General features: G+C 44.2%; 1 protein-coding gene across 2 annotated transcripts in view; it reads left to right on the forward strand.

Moving 5' to 3' along the window:
• Positions 1 to 17,227, forward strand: part of plcb1l (phospholipase C beta 1-like) — a 95,758-nt gene that overhangs the window by 7,588 nt on the left and 70,943 nt on the right. The window lies entirely within an intron of this gene.

A 17,227-nucleotide genomic window follows, 5' to 3' on the forward strand; every position in this document is an offset into this window, starting at 1 on the left:
CATTCAAAACAGGGAACTTGAATATACTTCTTCTTTGTTCAGAGTTTTGCAATAATGCATATTTTGGGAGGTTTCATTTTCCCACTTCCTTTGAAATGGGCAGTGTATTTGAATTTTGTTGGTGACAGATAAACACGTTTGTACTTCTTCAGCTTCTGACCGTGTACTACGTTATGTATGTATATATATATATATATATATAGGTGTGAGTATTAGGGATGAGTATTGGCAAGTACCTCACGATACGATATGTATCACAATATCACGATATTGCGATATATATATAAAGATTTAAACACAAGTACCTGTATATGTACATCAGATGATATTGATCAGAGGACAAATTGAGTCAAAACTATTTAATTCAAAACAGCCTCTCCATTTTATTAATTCCCATGAAATTCACTGGAATAAATATTGAAAATAAAATGAAAAAGGGTAAAGTACTGCATTCACAACACATCTAAACATTAATCTATATATCTATATATATATATATATGCTTCAAGAAACTCACCTGCATCAACACAACACACCCATCACCCACACAGAGTCACCGAAGACGACGCCACCTTCACCAGCATGCCAACATTCCTGTAATGTTCAGGAACCAGGAACAGGTGCCCTTTTTTTTTCGTAGGTTAAAAATAATTTTTGCTCCAGTTGGTTACGCATGTTTCCAAAGGAGGGGGAGGAGCTATTCAACACTGAGAGGTGGACTGACTCAAACTGAACAGCCTTTTGGTTTAGTTGCCATGGTTGCCATGCGACGGCACACACCTTGGAAATGTCACATCCCCTTTCTCGGCCCCCGCTCGCATCCTGGAGAATGTTGTCGCTTTGAAACTGATATCATTGTTTCCTTGTGCTCGTGTGTTCTCAGGCTGCGGTCATAAAAAAAAAGGTTAAATGCTTTTTCTCGGGAGATTTGTGTTTCAGCGGTGTGCCAATTTCAGCGCCGAACGAGCACTCAACGTGTGTGTGTGTGTGTGTGTTTGTGTGTGTGTTTGTATATATATATATATGGCATTGGATGAGGTTTGGAGCCCCGACAGCTGGCTGTGTGTGAAGAGCATATCTATATGAGCCTCAAATGTTTTGGGTTCATATTAAAACACACACACACACACACACACACACACACACACACTTGATGCATACACACACTTCTCTCCGCTCTATCATAGCAGAGTTCACGCATCTGTTTCTCCCAACACAGCAATTTTCCGTGATTACTGAGGCTGCTGCTCCTGCACCTCCGTCAGCACTATACGGCAGTCAGGGATGGGGCATAAATCTGCAGCCAATCTACTGAAAGTGAATTGTGACCCCTGCCAAGTTACAGCCTGGCACCCAGAGGCCTTATTTCATCCGAACCGATGGTGAGAAAAGGTGACGGAGGGGAAAAACACGGAGAAAAGAAGAAACAAGAAGACGATCACGAAGGAGAAAACGACTCGTCTGCTTCATCAGCTGTGAAATGGTTTCAGTTAATTTGACGTAAAGTGGCAATAGACGTTTTTTTTCATATCATAATAGTTGATTGCACAATCTAACGTGTATAGAATAATGACACTTTCATGATACAATCCTGTCTCACCTTGTATGAGGATGCGAAGGCTCGGTTTACGGCAGCAGTAAGAGGATAGCTCTTTGTTTTCCCTGCCAGTTATTAATAGATAAAACTCCTCGGACTAACGAAGGGTTTCAAACTGGCATTTAGTTGACATTCTTTTGTTGGTAGTTGCTCGGCTCTGAAGGAAGCGATCCGGTTCGTCTTTGCCTGATGCCACTTTAACGAGTCACTTTCACGCCACGTTAACGTATTGGTGACATCGCTGAGGGAGGGTTTCATTTGATTGGACCCATAAAGAGAGTAATGTCAAGTATAGAAAACCGTGTCCTATATCAGATCGCGTTAGGTTGATGTGGGTCATCTGATCCGGTCGAGATCTGGGGCGAGTCACATAAACTGGCAAAGTCTCGTTGCGTTTACAGATGTGCCTTTCCAGCTGTCGGGTTGCATCCAAATGATGGGCAGTATTCAGGTCACAACGTGAGTCTGAGACTGATGTCTCTCTCTCTCTGTCCGGGTCAAATGTTTATTGTTTCTGCGCTACAAAATGCATTTCAGTCGAGGTCCGTAACCATAACTACCGGGAACACAGGAGGCAACGGTGAACAATTTACTGTCTGCTGCTAAACGCGCTGAAAGATTGGACTGGATGAGTTAGCGACTCTTGCAGCGCTCCTGATTGTCATTTTGATGGATTAATTATTCATGCTGAAATCAACTTGTCATCGCCACATGGAGTTTCCTATTGTGTGACAGGTTCGCTGTCAGTGTCTCGTCAACAAAACAAGCCTTTCCCCTTAAATTTAGTCCTCATGAAAGATGAGGAAAATCTTTTCCACACGGGGTAAAACTTGTATATTAGCTCCAGTAGATACTGTATCAGCCACACAGAGAGGGTTAGGCCTCGCAATCAACCCTGAAAGGCTTTAAGTTTACAGCAAAAAAAGGTCACGGCGGGGTCATTGGCCTCAGCTGTCTTTATAGATGTTATTTATTGGATCCACATTGGTTTTTGTCACTGCGGCACTTAAACATTACGACTCACGAGTTGATCCAGCCACTCCACGCCAGCAGCAGAATATAACATTACGATCAGTTTTAGGTGCCCTGAACAACACCCACCCGGAACACCCGAGACTTGGCATTGAAGAGTGAGTCACTCTTTATCAGAGCTGCGACTCGAAAGCAGAGAGAAAAGGAAAAGAGTGCTTAGAAGAAGAAAAGCGTTACAAACGCCCTTTTTTTGGATTAGCACTTCCTGGGTGACTTCAGAAGGCTTTGTTTGCGCTTGAGTTAGTCGTGTTTTTCACTTTGAATACCGATTAGGACTTCTTTTCCGCCACGCTGTGTTGCTCTACGGGCACACAAACCAAAGCTCAAGCAGGCGTGAAAAGAGTAACACTAAAGGGGGAGGGGGTTCTCCTCATTTCCCCTCCAGAACAACTGAAGCCGTTCACAAAACCTGCAGCCGGAGATCCGTAAAGAGGTTTTTTTTGGTCTTTTTGGAGCCTTGTGGCTGATTAAAGGCTTGCTCGGTGCATTCGCTGCTCAGTATGAGTCTGCCGTCCGCAGAGTCTGCCGGGGCAACAGAGGTGATTTAGCGACGCAGAGCCTCTGTCTGGGCAGCTCAGACACCCTGGATTCAGGTGATAAGCTCAACCAATCACGCGGCTGGAAAATGATGTTGAGCGGCAGCCACTGAAGGATATCGGTAATGGCCCACAGTCAGTTAGAATTTCAAGGGATATAGAGGCTGGAAAAAAAACAGACTATAGCTAAAATTTGGTGCAATTCTACGTATTGCCCTTTTTGATTTTCTTTATTTGTACTCTCACCTGTACTTGTCTTTTTTAATATATGTAAATACGCCCTGCAGTGTAGCAATCAACGCCTCTAAAGCACAGACTGTACACAAGTACTGGACGAAGTTTTAAAACAAAAACACTCTTTGACCTCTAAATCGCCCCCTCCTAAACCAAAATAACTGCTTTCTGGTCTGTTGGACTCCAACTGGACCATAATGTACTGAATGAATTGAGACCATAAACTCATGTTTACGATGTTTACTGAGATAATACATCAATGAGATGCAGACTTTTTTACAACCAGAGGAGGATCCCTGGTAGATCCCCTGATTTTTAGATTTTTTTAAAACATGACTTTAATAGCACAGCAATTCATTTTTTGGCCGTTTTAAGCACAGCATCACTTTATTACTATTATTTCTTTGAATGCTAAATGTGAAGAGACCACCATGTGTATTTGCCTCCAAGTTTGTGTTTTTAATGATGGTACTTCACTGCTGAGGACTGGGATTAAAGAAAAAGGCTTTTGGGTTTTCAATTGGAAGACATGCACAGATAATACACATAATATAAAAAGGCCTGTGATGTCAGTGACATCCAACTGGCCCAGAATGTATGCTTTGCTCTCTATTCTGGGATTCATTCATTTTGATGTCTCTGACTTGTAATTATGACTGAAGGAAATAAGACATTAAAAGTACTCCAGTTGATTTACATAAGCAGGCATCTGGAAAACAGAAAACAAGTCGTATATTAGACGTTGATGATTTAATGACGATATAACTAAATGTATCATGTAAGTACATTTTGTCAGATGAATTGCTCGTATAAAATATAAAGATTGATGATAAAGCTCAATTTCTCACAGGTCCAGGTATATTCATGGTGGCCTATTTCTGTGTTGTTTATTCAAAAGTGATCTCTATCATTACTACTATTATTAATATTATTATTATGTTGACACTGGTCACCCAGGATGCTGTTTGATGGATGGATTGGATGAGGATGACTCTTGATATATGGTCATCTGTGATGCCAGCAAATCGACTTCATCTCTCCTCAATAGACTGCAATCAGCCGTAAAGGTCCGCCTCGCTCTCGCTGTTTTTGTTCCGTCTCTGTCGTGTCTTTGTCTCCGCCCGTCTGTCTCTCTGCCTGTCTGTCCGTCTCTCCGTCATTACTCTCTTTGGACCTGCTGATTACCTCGTAATTGTTACCTGCCAGCATCGCTTATTGGTTTTGGTGCAATAATAAGCTGCTGTGCTCCGAGGGAAGCCAGCCCCTCCATTTCACACCAGTGATTTTATTTATCAACGATGAAATGAAACAACTCTTGTTAAAAAGGTGATTAATAGATCATCTTTGCCAGTGGCTACCAGATAACTGATACCAAGGAATACATAAAAACAACTTTATTTTGCAGTAAATACGCCGAGCCAAAGCTTGACCATGAAACGTGAGAAGTGGATGCTCTGTAACCTAACAGACCTCCCTGTCACTGTGATGAGCCGTGATTTGAATAGATTTAAATGTGCAGCGGAGGCCGGGCTGCTGCTGTAGCTGTCAGTTAGATATTTGCATGGCTGCGACGGAAGTGAGCGGTCGACCTCTGCATCACAACACACGGCTGAATCCGTCAGTGTCAGCGTGTTTATGGCAGTGCCACCAGGCTGAACCAGCGGAAGGCTGCACAAGAATCCAGAAAGAGACCTCACTCTGACGTCTTAGACAGGGTCGCTCACAGAGTTGGAATATTTAGCAAATGTGTTGTCTTTTATTGTGCAAAACAAACGTTATGCATGTGTTAATTTCACCTGGGTGATTGTACGACGGCGTGTTAGGGCAAAAGAGAAATGGAGTGGAGAGAGGGGGGCAATATTCAGAGGAAAGAAGTGTTTATTACGATGCTAACTTCCCATGAATGTACGTTTATGTTTCTAATGAATCATACCAACGTGTTTTCATAGCAACGGCAAACATCCAGTCTTGACGGGAACCAAGCAACTTGTTTATATCGGCTATATATATATATATATATATTTAAAAAGTGACATATTTTTGGGGGAATATTGCACCTCTCTCGGCTCCTTTTTTTCTCTCTAATATGCCATTGTATAATTGGGACATATAATGTAATCATTGCACCTGATTACAGTGATTTCTGATGCGTTTAAATAGGAATAAACAGAGGATTGTGTCTGAAAACTAAATATTCCATCTTTATGGGCACCAGTGTGTATTGGAGGACTCTGATTTCCCCACGAAGCCAGTGTTTTTCTTATTTTACTCCCCTGTGGATGATTTGGAGTATTTTTCCTAATGTGATGTTGGCTGGACATTGACTGTTATATGCACAGTCAATAAAAAGGTCAGCTGTGATGTGCATGCTGCGGTGGAGCGGTGGCCTGACCCTGGGGTCGCGGGGTCAGACGTGCGAGGTCACAGTCGCGTATGGATCTCTGATAAACTGTTCCCGTGAGTTAGATAAAGTGCTGCCAACACGAGTCAGAAGGGATGAATCAGAAAAAAATCTCCCCGTCATTGATCTGCGCCGCTGCTTTTTTAATTATGCAAAAATCGATCTCTTCAGAGAATTTATGGCTTAGACGTTTAAACGCCGACGCTTCTGGTTTTAAGATTTGTTAGGAGCGTGTTTAATGAGTCAACCGCTACACAAAGAGACGCCGACCGACTCGCTCTCCCTTCTTTTCTTCTTTTCTTCCCGTTCCTTCCGCTTCAGATGCTAACCCGGCCCAGTTGCCATGACAATCCAATCCGTGCAGCTTGTTTTTTGATGCTGCAAAGTACTCAAACATCCCCCCTCCTGTTGCTGCGATTTGACTGCCATCGCTGCTGCACCAGGTGGCTGCCTTCCTCAGGGAGCCCTTTCAAATAAAGGCATTCAGCCAAACCACTTTGAAGTCCCTCTGTAGACGAGCTCTCAGCACGAGAACACGCTACCGTCCTGTCTCATCCCGGGCTTTGACGGGCGAAGCTTTGACGGGCGAAGCTTTGATGGGAGGAGCTTAGCCGGAGCTAAGCAGTAAGCAGGTGTAAATGCTGCAAAGATACATTTGACTGTATCTGATAATCCTCAATCCGTCTCATTTCCCCTCTGAATCCAAAACGCCGTCGAGGTTCGTGTTTGTCGGACCGAGGGACTAGAATGAACGACGGATCAAATCCAACACCAGGTTTCCAAGACGGGAAGAGACAAGCGCTCCTAACATGTCAAGGCTCACATGCACACCCATCACACGCCTCGGAAGATTCTGATAGGAAGAGAAGACACCTCTCTCTCTTTTTTTCGGTTTAGTTCACTTCTGTTTTTGTCTTTGAGTGCTCGGTGTTGGTCGCCCAGCGATGAAGTCCCCCGTTGTCTCTCTCCCTCTCTCTCTCTCTCTCTTTCATCTTTGCCGTCACTCAGAACAGAGAGATGATGAGAAACTGAAATTAATAGAAGACAGATAAATTATTCCTTTCTCCCCTGAGGAATGATGTAAAATTGGCAAAAGGTGAAGTTGGCTTTGATGGCAAATTCCCTGATAAAGAGAGAGAATACTCAATGAGAGAGAGACTACTGTAAGTTACTGCATTGCCAACAATTGCAAAAATATCTATTTTTCATGCGCTGACAAACATCCACTTGAAACTCACAAAACCACGTCTTTACAAATCGGATTAATAAATAAAACAGTTGATTTTCACAATAAAAGCCATCCAAAATGTTGAGTCTGTGCATAATAGAGAGGATGATTACCTAAAGGCACTTTTCTTTATTGCTTTGTCCGTTAATGTTAGATGAGTGAGAGTCATGAAATAAAAAAGGTTTGCCCCCTGTTTGACTTGCAGCCACTCGGCCTTATCAAGGCTCTCGTCATGCTTCTTTCTTAACAAACAGAGAAAATATGGTACGTTTTATCAGACTGGAGATTGTGCTGGTAGTCAACAAGATTATCAGCTTCCTGTTGAGGAATGCTGAAAGAGACTTCAAGGAGCCGGCTAATAGAAGAAAAAAAAGAAATCACGTATGGCTTTAAAGTGCAGATCAACATTATGAGCCTGCCAGCTTATTCATTCTCATAACAGTGAACATAGGCGCTCTGCATTAATTCAATAACCCTATTAATATATGAAGAGCTGCCATTTGTCTTTCTCCCCCCCTCCTTCTCTCTCCCCCACCTCCCCTCTAATGTTTCAAGCTGTTTTTCTCCATATTCAGTTAAAGCCCTCAATAAATTGCATTTAATTCATTTTGCTTGAATCAGTGCAGTGGATGACTTTCACTCGAGTCCCATTTGCTAATGCTAATAAGCCAATTACTGGCATCTCTGCTTTCGAGCGATTTCCAGTGCTTTTCCTGCACATAAATGAATGACCAATCACGGAGACGGTCGTCTGCTAAGAGACGGGTTTTAATGCCGATAGTTAAAGGGAGAGCAAAGACGGTCAGCGTTCACAAGCATGCTGGGAAGGGATGCATACAGGAAGTTGTGTTCACGCTTTTATTGATGGCTTTGGTGTCGAGGTAATCGTAGTAATCACATCGGATGACCTTGTGATGTTTAAAGGTTCATAATTATCACCAGCCAGGCGTTTTCTGGGTTGAGTTTCTGAGTTACGATTCCGATACCAGTATCGGAAATGCCTCCGATTCTGCCGAAAATGCTGGCATCGATCCGATACCACGTAATTTATTAGAAATAGGAATTTATTTACTGGTTAGCTCCGTAAGCTTTTCTTCTGTGAAGAATTGATCACCTGACACCTGCTAAAAGGAGCTAATGTTAGCGCATCATGTCGGCGGTTTGGCAGTACTTCACAGTGGATGTTCCCACCGGTAAGACGGCGACATGCAACGTATGCAAAGACTCAATTTCAAGGGGTTTGCACGAGTGTTGCAAATTTGAACACCAGCAACTTAATCAAACATTTGAAGAGGCGTCACGCTAAACACACTGGTATCGGTATCTGTACTCGGTATCGGACGATACCCACAGCACGAGTATCGGAATCGGTATCGGGAGGGAAAATGGTATCGGAACATCTCTAGTTCACTCTCAACTTGTATTGATGGCTTTGGTGTCGAGGTAATCGTAATGATCACATCGGATGAGCTTGTGATGTTTAAAGGTTCATAATTGCCAACAGCCGGGCGTTTTCTGGGTGCTGTCTCTCCATCGCCCGACTATTGGGAAGCTTATTACCGACACACTGAGGCACCTCATTGTGCCCCCTTTATTGTAGATTATTAACCTCTCTCTATAGATACATCTACAAACTTCAATTGAAGTTATAAAAACACACAAAGAAATCCTGATGAAAGCAAACAAAGGGCCAGAAAAGGACACTTGCCTCGACAGAAGGTGTTGAATCCCGACCTGCCGTGACAGACTTCCCCACCTTCACATTGTTATGTTTATCTCAAAGTGCAGGCATGGCTTGTCGCCACAATTTACTTTGACATTTAAATAGAGTGCCGGGGTTGAATCCAGCAGCTTTTTTTCTGCTAAGCAATCATTCTTTTGTGTCCGTCCTCGAAATTTCCCCCTCTTCCCTCTTTCCTCTCCCCGCTCCATTTTCCCGCTCGAGCAAAAACTAAGTGTGTCACAAATGTGGGTCAGTCGCCCTTTTTTCCTCCACTTATTTCAATTTGGTAGGATGATAAGGAGGTATGGCGTTTAAACAGCTCGGAGATGCTGCTCACGAGGGCCGGATGAGGGAGTGCAGCAGTTAGGAGACAGGAGGGAGAGGAGCCGACAACACCTCGCCCATTAGACCAGAGAATTAGTTTTCATCAGTACATTAGCAGACAGGCGGAAGCAGGAGTGGCGGTGAAACCTTTTTACACACATTTCTTCTCCGCAGCCTCTGCTCGCGTTATCTGCGGCTTTCGCTACTCGATTTGAATCAAATGCTTTTAGGACCTGTCGACGAAAAACACATAATTGCTTGTGGGCTTTTGACACAAATGAGGGAAATAAAGCACTTGGCGTCTGAGTTGACTGACGTTCGGTTGGCGATCACCTCCGCCGACGGATAAGAGCGCTAACGAGGAGGCCAATACAGGACTTACCTAAACCTCATGTGTAGTCCAGGCCGGCACCCTGCTCTGGTCCTCTTCTCTGACGCTGACTCAGCTTTCTATTCACAGAAACCAAACTAGAATATCCTGCAGGATGAGTCACTGTTTGGGATTAAAACTACATTTCCAATGTGACAATTGTGCAAAATAAAATCCTTACAAAACTAGGGGAGGGAATCAATGTGTAACTCACGATACGATGATAATCACGATACTCGATACGTTGCAAGATAATCATCTACGATATGCATCACGATATCTGTGTATCTGAAGGAGAAAAATACTGCGAAATGCAAAAACAGGAATTAATCGTATACTGTGTTTTTTCACTGCACTGTGGTCAGTTTCTCTGCATATTTTAATAAAAAATATTTGGCGCTAGTGTATCGATAACGTATCGCAGCGGGGAGTATCACGATATTTCGATATATTGTCCCACCACGATACATTACTGTGTACTTTAGAGGGTTTTACACGTAAGATGACGGCATGTTTACTTACTTACCTACAACTCGGATCCGTCTATAGTCTGAGTCATTTCCGTTTCTCACAGACAACCTATGTGTTTGTCCACTAAAGAGAACTCACAAGTGTATTCTTCAATTACAAAATGTTCCAGTAAGAACACAGCAACACATTATGTTTGTATTTAAAATAAATATTGCCTGCTATATTGTTTTATTGTATTATATGATATATAATCCAGCGTGTCCTGCTCTGCAGTCGGTCAAACTGATTGACTTTAATCGTGGTCTGGTGTTTGCACTGCCGTTTGAATAGTTAATGTGTTATCACCGTGTTAGTCCCGTATTTAGTGTTTCCGCCTCCTGATCAAACTGCTAGTTAGAGATAGACGATGGTGGAAGGATAACCAGAGAGGGTCTGAGGAAGGATGCTGGAGAAGCAGAGAGGCAGAAAATGCCTTTCTCTTAGCCGTCCACTTTGTCCCGACTTCAAAGAGCCGGTGGAATTCACTTAGGAGGCGTCTAAATGAGGTGATGTGAAAGATGAGAGCCAGAGCGGCCGCTGTATCTGCCACTGGCAGGCATTTCTCAAAGGACTTCAGTGGAGAGCCTTGGCAAAGGCCGATGATCACTTCCAGCCCATAGACCAGCACACAGTGTGCATGAATGCCCATTTTCTTGAATGCGTAGAATATCCAAAGAATCCGGAGACGTGCTTTTCAGAATCACAATATATGACATTGACAGTGTGTGTGCATCGTAGTCTGTGAGTTTGTGTTAAATCCATTCCAAGTGTGGACTGATTTGACGGGCATCTGAGATATGAGTTGGTGGTAGGACGGAGGAGCAGACTTAAACGCCGGCGTGTTAGCATGTGTCGGAAAAGGCGAATCTGAAGGAGACGAGATGTGAAGCGTCATCCATCGACGCGGGAGCTGCTGTCAAGAACCCTCCGAGAAGACGGGAGGCGAAGAGGGATAAGGAGGAGGCAGATGTCCACGGAGAGGAGAGTTGAGACGGAGAGACACATGTCTTAAAATAAAATAAATAACATGAAGAGTAAAAAAAAGTCCAGCCAGAAGCGTAACAAAGACAGTGAGAGAGGGAACACGAGAGGATGATGGACAGATGAGGGAGGCAGCTTTGCTTTCTCTTGTCATCCCACTCGGTTCTGCTATCTATCAGCGAGGAGCACACTCCCTCCGGTCTGCCTCGCCACATTCCATCCGTCACTGTGTGTGTGTGTGTGTGTGTGTGTGTGTGTGTCCCACATTTGATTGGTCTTAGCTAGCTAGAAAAATGGTGACCAGCGTGAGCCGAAGAGCCAGTCACATCATCGCTCTCAGCTCCCCGAGCGTTAGAATGACTGAACACGGCAGACGCCGCTGATTGATGAGGAGTTGGAGTGTGTGTGTGTGTGTGTGTGTGTGTGTGTGTGTGAGAGAGAGAGAGAGAGAGTGTGTGTGTGTGTGTGTGTGTGTGTGAGTGTGTGTGTGTGTGTGTGTGTGTGTGTGTGTGTGTGTGTGTGTGTGTGTGTGTGTGTGTGTGTGTGAGAGTGATGTACAGAACACAGAACAAAGCTTCCTGCAGCTGTTTTGCGTAGCCTGACCCGGCCTAGCCTCGCTCTTCCATCGTTCGGCCTCCCCCCCCCCCCCCCCCCCACACACACACATAGCTGTTCCTCCCTCACACCTTCCTTACTGCCTTTCCTCCTTCTTCTTCCTCCGTCATCCCCTCGTCATCCTCCCCATCAGATCCAGAACTCAAAGTGATGCCGTACATATTTATGACTTCATTTGTGTTGTTATGACTTTTATGTGTATTTCATGATCAACATTCAGATTGATAGACTTCTCTTTATTGATCCCTTTGGGATGACTCCCGCAAGGAAATTGGATTTCCAGCAGCTTAAGTATAAGTATAAGATAAACCAAAAACTCTTAGTTAAATATATAGAAAGTAGGGATAAGAATACAAGTAAAATAAAATAAGTTAAGTGTATGGAACTGTATAGAGGATAAATAGAGATAAATAGAGATGATAAAGAATCTGAGTCGATTTAAATCAATAAAGATATATTTGTGATCATATTTTCTCGACCTTGTGAATAACTTCTTTTAAGTCAGGACTCAAAGTACGACAAAAACCCCCACATTACCTGCTGACCTACGTTTTATAATCCCTGCATTAAGTGTGTGGAAGCATGACTCAGCAAGACTAAGACAAACTGAATAAAATAAAGTGAATACTCCGGATGTATCCAAACTTCTCAGGTCAAATCTGGAGGTTGCTGTCTCTGTTAAAGACGACTCAGGGATAATGAATAACTGTTTCCGTGACGATGTAATAATAGAATAAAGAATCATTTTCCTGGTCTCGACCTTGAGTCGTGGCTGGGAGAGAGACGCCTCATCTGTCTCAGCTGAGATCCAGCTCTTCTTCCCTCTCAGTGAAGGTTAGACGTTAGAAACGGGATCTACCAGCCGGCCAATCACGTTCATGCATGGTGGGGATCCACTTCAGGGATCGAAAGTGTTGAAAAGAAGAGAAGGAAGGAAGGAAGACCTGGATCAGAACTAGATTATCAGACTCTCAGACTAGATAGTGGTCTCTTAGACTAGGAAGTGGTTTCTCAGACTAGATAGTGGTTTCTCAGACTAGATAGTGGTTTCTCAGACTAGGAAGTGGTCTCTCAGACTAGATAGTGGTTTCTCAGACTAGATAGTGTTCTCTTAGACTAGATAGTGGTCTCTCAGACTAGGAAGTGGTTTCTCAGACTAGATAGTGGTTTCTCAGACTAGGAAGTGGTCTCTCAGACTAGATAGTGGTTTCTCAGACTAGATAGTGGTTTCTCAGACTAGATAGTGGTTTCTCAGACTAGATAGTGTTCTCTTAGACTAGTAAGTGGTTTCTCAGACTAGATAGTGGTTTCTCAGACTAGATAGTGGTTTCTCAGACTAGGAAGTGGTCTCTCAGACTAGATAGTGGTTTCTCAGACTAGATAGTGTTCTCTTAGACTAGATAGTGGTCTCTCAGACTAGGAAGTGGTTTCTCAGACTAGATAGTGGTTTCTCAGACTAGATAGTGGTTTCTCAGACTAGGAAGTGGTCTCTCAGACTAGATAGTGGTTTCTCAGACTAGATAGTGGTTTCTCAGACTAGATAGTGGTTTCTCAGACTAGATAGTGTTCTCTTAGACTAGTAAGTGGTTTCTCAGACTAGATAGTGGTTTCTCAGACTAGATAGTGGTCTCTCAGACTAGATAGTGGTTTCTCCGACTAGATAGTGGTCTCTCAGACTAGGAAGTGGTTTCTCAGACTAGATAGTGGTCTCTCAGACTAGATAGTGTTCTCTTAGACTAGGAAGTGGTTTCTCGGACTAGATAGTGGTCTCTCAGACTAGATAGTGGTTTCTCCGACTAGATAGTGGTCTCTCAGACTAGGAAGTGGTTTCTCAGACTAGATAGTGGTCTCTCAGACTAGGAAGTGGTTTCTCAGACTAGATAGTGGTCTCTCATACTAGATAGTGGTCTCTCAGACTAGAGAGGGCCTTGGGCCTCCTCATGGATACACCAGTCTCTCCAGTTTTTTCTTGAGACCTCTTTGGCGTGCCACACCTCTGTTCTCTCCCATGTTTGCTGTCACTCTCCACTTCGCACCTCATAATAAAGCATTTAATCTGTGAGAAGCAGAATTGATTTACGATGTAATGGTCCCTCCTATAGAGTAGGACAGGAGTGTCTTTACACGATCCATACAGACACAACACAATGTCCACAAAATCCTTTCCCTCCCACACACAGAAACACACTGTCTCCTCTGGTTGTTTGCAGCTCTCTCTGTGTTTCTTTCGTCAGCCTCTTCAGGTGAGGAGGTGTGCAGCTTAATCCCAGCGTTGGGTGGCTCTGTGTAGTGGATGTGACTCTCAAGCACTACCATTCCCCCCCTAACATTTCCTGTTTCCTGGCAGCCGAGTGTCACTGGAGGGTCACTTACAGGCACCTGTCTGACTTTAGTGTGTGTGTGTGTGTGTGTGTGTGTGTGTGTGTGTGTGTGTGTGTGTGTGTGTGTGTGTGTGTGTGTGTGTGTGTGTGTGTGTGTCCCATGAAAGCATTAGCTCTGTTTACGATTCCCTGAGTCAGTGGGCTTTGAAAACTCTTATGCATAGAGAATGCAGCAGAGTACATTGTTATGTAATAGTCTCATAGCTCTGCAGCACATTAAACCCGCGAAATCTCATCAAAGTTATACTGAGTGTGTGTGTGTGTGTGTGTGTGTGTGTGTGTGTGTGTGTGTGTGTGTGCCTTCAAAGAGTCCTGGCATTCGTACTGTGTTCATGAGAGCTTATTTTGGCCCGTGACACTGGGGGGGGGGGGGGGAGGGGCTCTGACTCTGACATGTTAGACCAGTATAGCCTGCGTGACCTCATGACACAAACCAGCAGCCTGTCAGCCTGGAAGCAAACCAGGTCGGACCAGCGAGCGAACCGGATCCAAGGCGTTGACATGCGTCGCTGGGTTGATTATTCAAATAGATACATGTATGCTATTATACTGCATTATTATTATTTGCATGTTTGCTGTGTGTGTATTCACCCTCCCTCCCTGTGGAGAGTACAGTCAGTTCCAAACCGGAGGCTGTCAAGCATGCTGCTGGGAAATGAGCGAGCAAACCCGCGGCTTTCACTCTTCTTACTTCCACTTATCTTGTTCTTGCTCCACCTCCACCTCCACCTCCACCATGCATGTTTCCTGAACACCCCCCCCCCCCCCCCCCCCTCCAACCCCTCCAGACTCTGCAAACCCCACAGCAGACATTCAGAAAGGCTGTTTACTCCAAAGCACCTTGTAAAAGAAAAAAGCCTCCAGCCAACTTTTGAATATCACACATCACAGCGAGCTCGCTGTTCTTCAAACTGAAGGAAAAACAAAGAGTGGAACGCAGGGACGTGGTTTATACATGAGATGCAGTGCCAGAAGCAGATGCATATTTGACAACGACTCGCAGAACAAATGATTCATTTCCCGTAGAAAAGTTTCAGCCTCCTTACTTGCCGCTCGGAGAAAGGAACGGCTTTAATTTTAAAAGAGAAAGACGCCGCGTTGCAGATGTTTGTTGCGTCAACAGCCGGCTTCACGGCAGAGACGGACAGTCGGAAACCAACACAGCCCCGGGGGGGCGGCGTATGTTAAGCATGTTCATTTATTTCTGTCTCGCCTGCCGGCCCTGCTTGTTTCCTGGACGTGCCGAGGGTCTTAATAGGCTTCGGATCCCTGCTCACTGTTTGGATGCACACAGGAATGGCCAGAGAGAGAGAGAGCTAATAAATAAAGAGGAATGACAGAAATGAACAGATAAAGAATGTATAGAATATGTCATGTCGGAAATAAATGGGGGGGAATTGAACAGGAGAAATGATGGCTCCGCTGCCAGACTGAAAGAAAAATCTTTAATTAACCAACATCGCCTGCGATTATAAATCCCAGTCATAAATCCAATTTATTATTCATAGTAATAAAACGTCATCGGCTTCAAGTTGTTTTGCACACAGATGCTGACACATGCGCTCGGTCGCCACGGTAATAGATACGCCGCGTGAGCAGCTTTGTCACCCCGTACGGGCGGATTTACATCCCCTTTAATGAATCGGCTGCATAGGTTAACACTTAACCAATGAGGCTGAAGCAGCCGAGCAGAGCTGCGTTTAATATGCCGGGGGGGCACGGAGGGAGGACCCCATCAGCTTCCTGCAGCTCCCATGCGGAGCTCCATCTCTAAACTTCAAAGGCAGGCATTCCCAGACTCCATGTAGGCGTTAACCTTTGACTCAGAGGCTCTCTCTCTCTGTGCAAACAGGGCTAATTGATGCTATGCACTGCAGAAAGGGAATAACTTGTCCTCCTGGATTGCAGCCGTAGAATAGAGTGCTTTAACTTCCGTCTCTTGCAGCGCATGGAGGCAGACGGTGGCCGTGCATCTGCTACTGTATGCTATATGATCTTTAAATCCTTACTGTATGTCAGAGAATTGATTTCAAAATCCTCCTGCTCACAAAGAAATCACTACATGGTCTAGGGCTGATGTATATCACTGATATGATCCCACTATAAGCCTTCTAGACCACTAAGATCTGTTAGTGAGTCCCAGAGTAAACTCAAAGCATCATTTAGTCACGATGCAACAAACAGCTGGAAGAAACTTCCTGAAGATGTTAGACTTGCCCTAACGACCACTTTTAAAACTAGACTGAAAAATGTTCACCTTAGCTTTCTGCTAAATCTTTTAACGTCTGCACTGTAATGCATTTTTTCCTTTTAATTCTTCTATTTTTTCACTTTCTTGTATGACATGTTATGATGTGAAGTCTGCCTTGTGTATGAAAGGTGCTATACAAATACAGTCTTGCCTTTAGTAAGAATACATCTAAATTTCTAACTATTCCAGGTGCAATCCATTACAATTAACAATAAAAACATAACATTAAAGACATTACAATAACAAAAAGTAAGAGCACTAATGTGCAGTATGGATTAGTAGATAAGAAGGAAGAGTGGCGTGCAGCCATCATGGCCTTGAGACGGTCCGATGCCGATACCGTGTCTGGAGATGGAGTCCAGCCCCCCTCCAGTCCCTCTTTGTGTCTCAAGATAATGCTGAGTGGACACAGTTAATTTCCCAGCTCAGGTCCTCCTGGCGCGCCCTCACAAAGATGGAGGGAGCGATAATCCACACTGATAAAGGGGATGTGGCGGCTTTCTGCAGGATTACCTTTTGTGTGTATTTACTGCTAATCACGTTGTCTGGCTCTTAAAGGGACGTGCAAATAAGCATGAACCAGCCGGGAGGCTGGTTGGTGGATGCATGTCTGTAACGGGACACAGGTTACTGTGACATATAAGCATGAACCAGCCGGGAGGCTGATTGGTGGATGCATGTCTGTAACGGGACACAGGTTACTGTGACATATAAGCATGAACCAGCCGGGAGGCTGATTGGTGGATGCATGTCTGTAACGGGACACAGGTTACTGTGACATATAAGCATGAACCAGCCGGGAGGCTGATTGGTGGATGCATGTCTGTAACGGGACACAGGTTACTGTGACATACTGCTTCTATTACGACGATATCTTGACACAGTTTCAGGTTTTGTTATGAGACAAACATGTCTCCGTTTTCCGTAGCGATGTCAGATGTCACCGTTGCTTTGCTGAAAAGAGATTCCAATCTTTTTTTGGAGCGGCCGCAGAAAATAAGGTGGTCAAGAAAAAAGATGCACCCCCCCATCCCCCCTTATGTT

The sequence above is a fragment of the Eutrigla gurnardus genome (assembly GCF_963514095.1).
Source record: "Eutrigla gurnardus genome assembly, chromosome: 16".
NCBI lineage: Eukaryota > Metazoa > Chordata > Actinopteri > Perciformes > Triglidae > Eutrigla > Eutrigla gurnardus.